General features: G+C 37.6%; 1 long non-coding RNA gene across 2 annotated transcripts in view; it reads left to right on the top strand.

Annotated features, from left to right (window-relative positions):
* Window positions 1–11,647, top strand: part of LOC116097725 — a 66,929-nt gene that overhangs the window by 31,459 nt on the left and 23,823 nt on the right. The window contains exon 3 of one of the 2 annotated variants that reach the window (XR_004121536.1): window positions 5,024–5,187. The exons of the other annotated variant lie outside the window; for it this stretch is intronic. This is a non-coding gene — a long non-coding RNA (uncharacterized LOC116097725). Of the gene's footprint in view, window positions 1–5,023; window positions 5,188–11,647 lie in introns of those variants that run through there. 2 annotated transcript variants of the gene reach the window in all.

Here is an 11,647-nt window from a genome sequence, read left to right as displayed (position 1 = left end):
GAGTACTAGGTTCTGATGAAGCCAAGTAGTCTTGGTTTCTGTTGGTAGGATTCTTGCGTTTACCTTTCGCCATCTTTTGCTTTTTGGTGTTAGATGTTCTTAGCGTCTCTGGCTAGAGCTTGTCCTGTCCCTGCCACCGTGCAGCTCCCCTGGGAGTTGTGGGGCCTGTGCCTCCCAGCTGGCTGCTCCGGTCTCAGAAACTCACCCGAGAGAAAATGGCGGATCTCGCCCGGGTCTCTGGCTTAAGGCGCTCTCTGGAGGTAGGCCCTCCACTTGTAGGGAGGGGGCAGAGAAGGATGCTGTTCCTCCTCTGTCACTTGGAGGCTGAGAGGATCCTGTCCCTGCTGCCCTGCGGCTCCCCTGGGATTCGTGGGGCCTGTGCCTCCCGGTGGGCTGCTCTGGTCTCAGAAACTCACTGAGAGAAAATGGCGGATCTCGCTGGGGTCTCTGGCTTAATGCGCTCTCTGGAGGTAGGCCCTCCACTTGCAGGGAAGGGGCGGAGAAGGACACTGATCCTCTCTGTCACTCAGAAGCTGAGAGTATCGTGTCCCTGCTGCCCTGTGGCTCCCCTGGGAGTCGTGGGGCCTGTGCCTTCCGGCTGGCTGCTCTGGTCGGAAATTCTTAAAGAAACTAAGACAGAAAAATAAAACTTTTTTTAGCATATCACTCTTGCAATGTGAGAAAATCTACATAAGATGAATAATACATTTAAATTAAAGAAAATAATTACACAAGTATGAAGCTTCCTAAGTAAATAAATGAATAAGTAGGATAATCACTAGAAATTAAGAACTAATTAAAAGAAAGGGCTCTGTCAGATATTATTAGCTCATTAATTTTTTTCAAAACAAGGCATTTCAAATACAAGATCACTTAATATCTGAACTTTGTAAAGTGAATATTTTAATTCTAGTGTAATGGTTTGAATATTTTGGACCCATACTCATGTATTTGAATATTCTTGGTCCAGGGAGTGGATGATAATGAACTGAACCTCTGAACCCATAAGCCCGACCCAATTAAATGTTGTCCTTTATAAGAATTCTTGTTCATGCTGTCTCCTCACAGCAATAAACCTAAACTAAGACAGAAAGCTGTACTCAGCGAATAACTGGAGTTTCTATTGATTTTCATATCTATAACTACAAACTATGAAAGCACATGAAGATGATCATATTTTATCTATGAAGCGTATACTCTAGATCAGCCAAACTAGAAAGAATGCAATATCTCTGAAGGATTATAATAGTGACCTCATATTTATGAAATAGCAATAACTGTTGCATTCAACAAAGTCGCAGGTGAGCCAGTCACTCACTCCTTCAGACGTACCCAACAACCTATTTTGCAGAATGATGAGTGATTGTAAATATGTAACACTACTCAAATGTTTTTTCACTTTGAAGTATAAAATAGAAGTTTCTGGTTTCTTTGGAAACTTAGTAGTATCACATAATATTTTTCTGGAAACTGTCTTATGAGAGAATGTTTGGCTGAAGCAGACACATTAGAGGGTATGCCACACTTTGCTGCATCAAAGCTTAAATGGGTACATGGTATTTGGAAAGATTATAAGTGGAACCCAATAACAGTAAGAGGTCACTCTTGCACTGCAATGTTGTGCAATGCTTCACTGGTCTTTGCTGGCCTTAGCTGATCATTGCTACTTTTTGCTGGTCTTTGCTGGTTTTGTCTATTCTTCACTGGCCATGCAATGATTTTCTTGTCCCTCTTTTTCTGCTGGTCTTCTCTAGTCATCACTGGTTTTCATTTCATAGAGAGAAATGCATCAAAGAACTTCTCGTGGTATTTTGACTTATTCTGGCTGCTTTTGCTGACACCTGCTAATTTGTTGTAGCCTTGCGCTTTCTGCTCAATCATGCCATGGCTACTGATTCATGTTTGGTGTTTCTTATTGAACTGGACTGCTGGTATCCTGACAACAAAGAGTGAAATTGTCCCAAGGAACTGGTACTAAACAGGTCACAACCCCCTTTCCCTATTAACCTTCTTTCTAGCCCTGGTTAATGGTGTAGAAGGGAGGTTGAAAAGTTTAAAAACCCTAAATAGTAAGGTTTAGTAAAATGTAATGTACAGGATTATGTGCAGATTTTTCAGTTTCACACATGAATTATGTAGTGCCTAGAATATTTAAGTCTTGGAATCAAAATTGCTTACCTATTATTAAATTTTTTCAGAAAACACAATCTCATGGTGTCTCCTATGTGGCCTTTTCATATTTATAGAACAATGTGTAATTTTGAAACTCTTCCATGACTCAATAAAAAAAACCTAGTTTAGACTATAGCACAATTTCTGCCTCACATATAATCTTAACACTCAAGATACATGCAACTATACAATGTATATGCATATGTATATATGTATATGTATATATATATGTATCTATGTATATATACATATAACTATTCTTTTTAAAAACATTCTATGCTAGCATTGTAAAGTTTGAATCTGAAATTTGGTTTAAGTAAAATGATGACAGTGAATTGTTATGATACATCCTCAACATAGATAGGCATTAGAAGAGAAAAATGCCAGAATATAAAACATGAATTTAAAACATTAATTACATTGAATGTAACTTCCACGCACATTTTGGAAAGCAATACGTCAAGCTTTACAAAGGTGAATAGCATTATCCTGAGATCCAGCAATCCCATTTGTGAGGCTTTGAGATCCTAGATAAATTCATGTAGTAGTAAATAAATTATAACAACAAAATTGACCATAGTTAAAATGAATTTTAATAAGTAAATGGATACATGAAGTAGCAAATAAAGGTGTGTATGAAAATTCTCACAAATTAAGAAATTGAGTGTTTTTGAAAAGTAGGCTCTATGGGGTTTTAATTCAGTCAGTAAAATGCTCTTCCAGCAACCAAGTGGACCCAAGTTCAGATTCTCAGTACCTACATGAAAAGTCAGGCGGCATGTGTTCACAATCCCGGTGAATGGGAATTGAGAGACAAGGAGACTTCTGGATTACACTGGACTATCTAGTCTACCTGAATGGATGAGTTCCACATTCTTTAGAGGCTCTGCTACTCTAAATAAAAGGAAGAATGATTAAGGAAGACACTTGACTGCTGGCCTCTTCATATACACACACACTTATATACACAAAAGGAAATGTATGAAAGTGATTCATCCAATGGTAACCTCATATCTGACTTAAAAGCTTGCAAAAAATGTCATCTAGTGTTTAAGAATACATACTTAAGTAATGTTTTTGAGTATAATATGTGTGTACATGTATATGTTTATGTATCTGTAGTAAAAATAACACATGTTTATTTCACAAAATTTAGGCATGCTGTTGATATTTTTGGGTCACAGAAAACACTGCAGTCTACTTAAGAAATCTTAATTTTATTAATAACATCTCAGTTCTGAACTGTGCCTCCATATCTAATCATTATGTTTTTTTTTTATGGGTTATGGATCTAAAGTTTTTGTAACAGTTGAAAATGCTGAGCTGAACAGTTTCCTGGCATATCTATATTTGAGCAAATCTGTCCTTGGTGTCATCTTGAGTCACTTCCCAGCATGTTCACTGTCTCATTCTTGACATGTAAGATATTCTTCTATGTTTCCTCTCAGGAGTTATCTGATTAATTATGGTACCTTCCAAGATGGCTCAGCATTGCTCTGAACAGTCAGTTACAACACAGACAGCTCTCTCTTCTTGGAAAGCATTGAAGTAGCTATGGGATGGGCCTTCAGTCCCCAAATCTTTCTTCTCTGTGGATTCTAAAGCCAGGAGCAATGGTTTCCAACCTGAGGGCCATTAATCCCTTAGCAAACCTCTATTTCCAAAATTATTTACATAGTAATTCATAACAGTAGCAAAGTTATGGTTATGAAGTATCATCAAGAATATTGTTATGGTTTGGAGTCACCACAACATGAGGAGCTGTCTTAAAGGGCAGTGGCATTAGGAAGTTGGAGAACCCTGGACCTAGAGTGTCTGCCAGCACATCCTGTGGTATCACAACAGATTTTGCATTTATTCCTTAGTTCAAGATAAACCAGGATGGCCACACTACCTCCAGGTGTAACTGCTTCCTCCTCTTCTCAGACTTCAACTGGTTCTCATTTCCCCAAACACTGTTTCTGATTTCATACACCAATCCTGTCATTTCTGTTTAGTGGTATGAAAAATTGGTCAGCATGACCACCCTATATTTGTTACTTCCAGCATGTCCAGATTTTTTTTTTTCATTCTGGCATTTTTGCAGTTCTGGGCAGCATTTTATACTGACAGAGATATTTATAGCCAGCAGCTTCCCAGTGGATTCCATGACAGGAGATAAAATTTGGTAACAATTTTCATGTGTTTGAAATGAGCATTCCTAGAGAAAAATGATTAATTTCTTTTTAAAACTCAAAGGGTAAAATGCAATATTCACAGCTATTAGCAATTCTGGATTAACCCTCTTTCCCTGTTTATTTGTGTTGCATATTTACATTTTGCTCAGTTGGACGTGTATGTGTGTGTGTGTGTGTGTGTGTGTGTGTGTGTGTGTGTGTATGCGTGCGTGTATATTTATAAGTTTATAAAGAACAAATTGCTGGGTTAAAATTTTCATAAAATGGCCTTCTGGACATGTAGAAGTATTTTGTCCCATTTCTGATATTTCCAGCCAACAATGACAGAGACTCAGAGGTAAACCTGAAGAACTAACACAAAACAAAAGCAGTAATGTATGCATGTGAACTGTCCACTTGAATATCTTCATTTTGCAAATGTAGAACTTGTATCCTGGAGAAACTAATGGTTCCTCCACAGTCACTTGCTGATGCAGTGTTGGAGTCTTAGTACTGAGTAGGCAGAGGATCACCCCATGAGGCAGCTTCAAAATCTCCACATGGATAGTGTCATATAGAAGTTTCCTTACCTAGTTTCATGTGTTTCACTTAAAACTTTGGTAAATACTAAAATGTTTTCTGTTGTGGATAGCCCTGGTGCTGTTTGTATTTTGATTGGTAATTCTGCTTTCCAGGGAGAAGCTGCAGACAAGGAGTGAATCACAAATCATGTGCACAGATGACTTCTTGTGAAACCTCTTCCCACCTTAACTTGTAAAATAAAGGCTAGAGCTTGGGCAGTAGAAGGGAAGGTAGAGCTGAAAAGTTTGGGGGATAAGGAGGAGTGGGGAGAGAAAGAGGCAGAAGGAAGGAAGATGGAGGAAGAGGAAGACCATCCAGATTCTGCATGGCTTTAAATAGCCACCAGTAGCTATGAAAATCATAAAGGATAGAATGATTGGGATAACTTGTCTAATCTAGATGGGCAGCTTGTATCATCAATTGGCTCTGAAATTATTGTGTGGGCATCTTGTGATTGAGACTTTTTTGAGATATAAATCTAACTGATTATTAAAAGCTTTTAGAGTTTTAAATTACGGGGTTAAGAGAATTTGGGACAACTAGCCACAGGGAATAGATGGCTGAGAAGGTACAAGCTGTTCTGAGGCAAGTGAAATGGAGCTGGGAAGACCATCACTTAGGGCTAGCCTAGAGGCAGAGGGATCTCGGACAGAGAGTAACAGGGTTTAGGGCAGGCTGCTGCTACTTTTTTATTATTTCCCACTACAGTTTTTCTTCTCCCTCTGTCAAAAAGTTCTTGAAACAACTACTATCCTAAATTTCTATTTACTTACTACTCCAGATATGAGTAAGGTAGCTAGAGATAAGAAAAATTAATGTTTATTCCACTCATCAGTGAATCACCTGGATCTGACTGAAAAATCCCAGGTTGCCTAAATATTTTGAAATATAACTGCATTAAAATATATGGTATACTTTTGCTTTGTAGAAGCAAGAAATGTGTAAGAGTCAATTAAGTAGGTGTATACCAAGGTTCTTAGGTGCTAAGTAATATACAATATTTATGTATTCTTACTATTTATAACTCACTAGTTAAAAATATTTGTCTATTGACATGAAATGCCTCTAAATACAATTGACGAAACCATTAGAATAAAGTTTTAAGAGGGTAAAACGAAGAGCTAAGACTTTCACATTCAACTTTCTGACTCAACATCTAGGCATAGTTCCTACTGCTGAGGACAGAAATGTACATAATACCTGGTCCCCAAAATGAACATCTCCATGTTTTAATTAGTATCAACAACAAACTATTATTATGATATAATATAATATCAACCATTTCTATAAACAAGTGAACTCCATCTGTAGGCAAACTTGGTAAACCAGTCACCATAATACCCACTGTAGTAGCAGGCCACATGATTACAAAGAGTTTCAACAGTCTAGAGTTAAATAATTTCAGAGTTGAATTTCTGAGTTGGGCAGAATCTTAAGGTTTCATTTTAATTCTACAATTTATCAGTTGTTTCAAACTAGTCCTTTATATATAGATCTGTACTCCATAGTCAGCTTCACTGTGACAACAATGCTTTTCTTATTAAAGATAAATTCCAGTTTAGAATGTCTTTAATAGCTAAAATGTCCAAGAATATACTCAATTACCCAGAAAATAGCTGCTTGTTGTTCCAATGAATCATATTGAAAGCAGTATCTATATTTCAGGGATTATTGCCCTATGTTAGCTCACATAGGAATTTAACCCTATATCCAATGTCTCTCAAGTCCTTAGATATTCAGGTGTCTTAGAAAATGCCTCATGAGTAGAAACTAACAGGTCACATCAATTATGCATTGTTACCACCTTAAAAAGACCACAAGAACTTGTTTCCTGCTGCTCTTTCAGTGAGGTGCTGAGGCAGTCTACAGCAGTGTGCAGAGCAGTAAGAGTTTCTAATCCTTCTTACACTGGTGTTACACTCTTTTATTGCTCTATGTCCCTGTCACACAGCCCTATCAATGTTCCTTCAGGGCTTCTAACATAGGATCTGTTCTCCATGCATTCATAACAAATGTAACTTTTCTAGTAATCCAGTATCATGATGAATGTTAATGGGGGAGTATATGGGAAAGTTTGGAGGGAGGAAAGAGAATGAAAATGGTATAATTAAATTATAATCTTAAAAATAAAAATAGAGAAATATGACCTTAGAACATCCATCCATTACAATTTGGTGTTAGGCTTCTAAAAATGATGTCAATATACTTCCTTTTAGCTTACTGATTGGACTTCCACTCAAATACAGCAAACCAAATAACCCTTTAAAACAAAGTCAAACTTATTTGTCTTGTAACTGTTAAGGGAAATGTGGTGGTTTGAGTGATGATTGGCTCCATAGGACAATATACTTGAAAACTAGTTCTATAGTTTATTGAATTGTTTTACAAGATTTAGAGGTGTTAAGAGAGGGTGTGTCACTGAGGGCAGGCCTTGAAGTTTCAAAAGCTCATACCCTTCTTAGATCTCTCTGTCTCATGGTTGTGGATCAAGATGTAAATCTCAGACACTGAGTTCCATGTCTGTTCCTTCTCACTGCTATGATGTTCATAGACTCTAACCTTCTGCAAGAGTTGGCCACAATTTAAATTCTTTTATATGTTGCTTTATTCATGATGTTTTATCAGAGCAATAGAAGAATAACTAACAGTAAATACTGAAACTAATAAAATAAATTGACTTCAATAGAAATCCTTTCAAATTTATACAATAAATTCTATGCCACATGCATGTTAAACAACATGTTTCATTTAATTTTTCATTCTAATAAGATGCCTCAGTCATTTTTTATACATTGTACATGGCTGCATTATAAATCTCTTAATTAGAAGTATTCTAAATTTCATTGAGATTTTAAAACCCCTTGCCTTGTGAAGGAAAATTTTTACTTTGACTTTACCACTCACTAGTTTTACAAATCTGAACAAATATTTTCTAGAGGGCAGAGATGGTCAGTAACAGGAATGTAGATTGAGGACACACTGGACGGTGCTGAACTATTTATACATATTTTATTTGTCCTCTTTCCCACTGTCAGTTAAATGCATGAGAGATAAAAAGCTTGATCAAGTCACTTATAGTGATGTTACCCTGCAAAGCCACCCTTAAGGATGGGAGCACATTAAGAACAATTTGCTCTGGAAACTGATATTGTTTCTGAAGGCCTTTGCATCTGTGTAGCTTTACATTCATTTCTCCCTTTTCTTCAATACTGAAAGTAGGTCTCTCTCCACAACCATCTTCTCCCAATCAGCAGTCCCAGGAGATCCCATTCTTGTGGCATAAAAAGTAGAAAAGAAAATAAGTGGGCTGGAAAGATGGCTCAGCAGTTAAGAGCACCCACTGCTCTTCCGAAGGTCATGAGTTCAAATCCCAGCAACCATATGGTGGCACACAACCATCCCTAATGAGATCTGATGCCCTCTTCTGGTGTGTCTGGAGACAGCTACAGTGTACTTACATATAATAAATAAATTAATCTTAAGAAAAAAGAAGTGAATGGTCAAGTTTGTCATCTTCTCATTGAGGCTCGATAGAGTTCTGACATCTTTGATAGAGTATTTGACATCTTTAGATAGCTCAAATGCATTATTTTCCATCTTCTGGTATTTTAACAAAAAGAATAAAGTTAGATGTTCAAGTTTTGTTAATGTTTGTCATTTTTGTTTTGGGGAATTTCCCTGGCACTGACAATTGAGCTTCAAATATCATTCATTAAAGATTAAAACTCTACTAAAGAGGTATATTCTTAGTCCCTTTTGAAACATGGTCCTTCTTATATTTCAGAAATTGGCCTTTAACATGTGAAATTCTTGCTCCAGCCTCCTGGGTAGCTGGGATAATAGGAGTGAGCCATCTGTATGGAAATTTTAATATAGCAACGTGGTTGCTCTGGCAAGGGAGCACATCTAATGACTTCTAGGTCTATGTGATCCAGCTAGATTGCAGACATGCTATACACCTTTAATCCCTCTCACTGGAATACAGACACACCCTTAGGCTCTGATTACATATCTTTAATCCCAAACAATGTAGCTAAGGCTAGTTTGCAGAAGCAAGCAGCCACATTTGAATGGGACATCTAATTGAGGGGCAGACAAAGTGCCAAATCAGAGGAATATTTGAAAGAATGAATGAGAGACAGGATATGCCCAACTCTTACAAGAACAGATAGAAAGAGAGGCTACTTGAGAATAGTGCAGGGGAAAAGTTTAATAGAGTTCAGCTTAGTTTGGTGCAGTTCAGTTGAATGGAGCTGAGTTCAGTTACATGCAGTTGAGTTCAGTTGACATTCAGTTCACGAAGTCAGTGCAGTCAGTGCAGTTAAGTACTTGGAATTCAGAGGCTGTTTTCTAAGTAGAGCAATTCATTGAGAAGCCAAGAGAAGCTAAATTGAATCAGTCAGCTTAGAAAGAAGTTTTGAGCTAGAACAGGTGGGTTGAACTAGACAGCCAGATTCAGAACAAACTAGAAAGGATGAGCTTGCTCTGCAGTTAGTCTTGGAGGTTGAAAACTTTCGAGGACTAGTTTAGCAGACCGAGACCACAAGCTGGAGCTTGCAATGTTTTGGCTTTGAGAAGATTAGATTATACAGACTCTAGAAGCTTCAAGGTCTAGGTTTAGGGGTAGTTAGACAGAAACATTCTGGCCTTAGCCCAAGCTGCATATTCACATAGCTTGGGTACAGCTCTCATCTCATCACTTCATCTGAGGAAATAAAAGTGACACTTCCAGCTACACTACCAGCTCATTCTAGTGGTAGTAATATGACTGAATGAGTGAAGGAACATAAAAAAATAAATGATTGGAGGATGGAAAGGTGCCTCAGGGTTAAGAAAGCTTCCTGCTCTTCAGAGGACCTGAGTTTGGTTCCCAGGACTCATGTGATGTGGTTCACCACCCACCTGTAACTTCAGGTCCAAGATATCTGATAACTTTTTCTGGTCTCTGCAGGCACTGACACATAGTGACACATACTCACATAAACACACACATATACACACACATACTCACTTAAACGCACACTCACATAAACAGACATAGACATATGCATATAAATACACGTAAGTGTACACACACCCACATAATCATATACACTCACATAAATATACACACTCACATAAATACACACACTCACATAAACACCCATACATACCACATATACATAAACACACAATCACATAAACACACAAATTTAATTTTTTTAAAAAAGGATGTGTTTAATAAAAGTAGTCACTTTATTTCTTCATTGATGAAATCAAAAACTAATGTAACTTAAGAAGAAAAACCATCACGTGATATAGTTACAACTGACTGCTAAGATATTTTTCCATATAAACATATATTTCCATATTACAAGTAGGGGTGAGTAGCATCTTATGTACAAGGTCCTGATAGAAGGATGGATTTTGAATCTCCTATGAAAGCATTCATCCATGGGTTAACAGCAGTGCTCTTGAGTGTGGGATATTAGCAGTAGAAATAGCTTTCCTGAAATCTTATTGAGCCCTTGAAAAGTTCTTAGCAATAGTCAAAGGATGTGAATATACCTTAGTAATAGGGTATCTGCCCAGAATGTGGGAGTTTCTGGGCACAATCTCCCAAATTACCAATAGTAGTAGTAGTAGTGGTAATAGTAGTGGTGGTGGTGGTGGTGGTAGTCATAGTTGTAGTCGTGGTCATGGTGGTGGTGGTGGTGGCGGTAGTGGTGGTGGTGGTGGTGATGGTGATGGTGGTAGTGGTAGTCATAGTTGTAGTCGTAGTCATGGTGGTGGTGGTGGTGGTGGTGGTGGTGATGGTGGTAGTGGTAGTCATAGTTGTAGTTGTGGTCATGGTGGTGGTGGTGGTGGCGGTAGTGGTGGTAGTAGTAGTGAAGTAGCAGCAACAGAAGTAGATTCAAGACACAGTCAAGAGTAAAATACTGGTTGTATATAAGGAAGTAACAGCTAGGTGCAGCAGTGTTCCCTCGCAGAGTCAGATAGTTGGGAGGCTAGCACAACAAGCTGCTTGAGTACAGACACTGGAGGCATGGTAGAACCCTCTCTCATTAAAGGGAAGAAAGTAACAATGAATTGCTGTTATGTTCTTATGGTAATTACAAACTTAACTGTTAATAATGCCATAATTGTAATATGTTGACATTTCTCAATAGTTACAGAACACATATTTCTTATTAAATTCACAGTAACTTATTTTAGTTAAAGATGACAGCAGCAGGAATCTCCTTTTTTAAAAAAAATCAAAAGTTATAGATCTTTCTGTGTTTGATTTAAAAATCATTTTTAATGATGGTGAAAATTTAAATTCAGCTACATACTGTTTACAAGGGACATATGTAAGCCAAAATAGGATAAAAATTTATACCTTAAATTTTTATCTTAATGTTATTAGAAAAAACATAGATAGATATATATGTATATAATTATTAAAGCAAAAATAAAAGCAAAACAAATGAAAAGAGCAAGAATCATAGTATTTTAATTAAAATTTGTTGCAGGAAATATTAAAAAACAAACCAGCACGTGTCCCACACTTATGCCTCATGGGGTTGGCACTTGTGGGTAATTGCCAACCTGTTGTTATCTCATGGACACCCTCCCAAAACATCTCCACACATATTGCTAAGTTCCTACTGGTGGGTCGCTACCACATCAAGCCTGTGCTTCAAATAAGCCACAGCCTTTGTGGTGTGCCTCAGGCAATCTTACCCTTTGCTGCCACAGCCTTTGTGGTGTGCCTC

The sequence above is a fragment of the Mastomys coucha genome, unplaced genomic scaffold (assembly GCF_008632895.1).
Source record: "Mastomys coucha isolate ucsf_1 unplaced genomic scaffold, UCSF_Mcou_1 pScaffold2, whole genome shotgun sequence".
Taxonomy (NCBI): Eukaryota; Metazoa; Chordata; class Mammalia; order Rodentia; family Muridae; genus Mastomys; species Mastomys coucha.
This window is presented reverse-complemented; position numbering and strand designations above follow the sequence as displayed.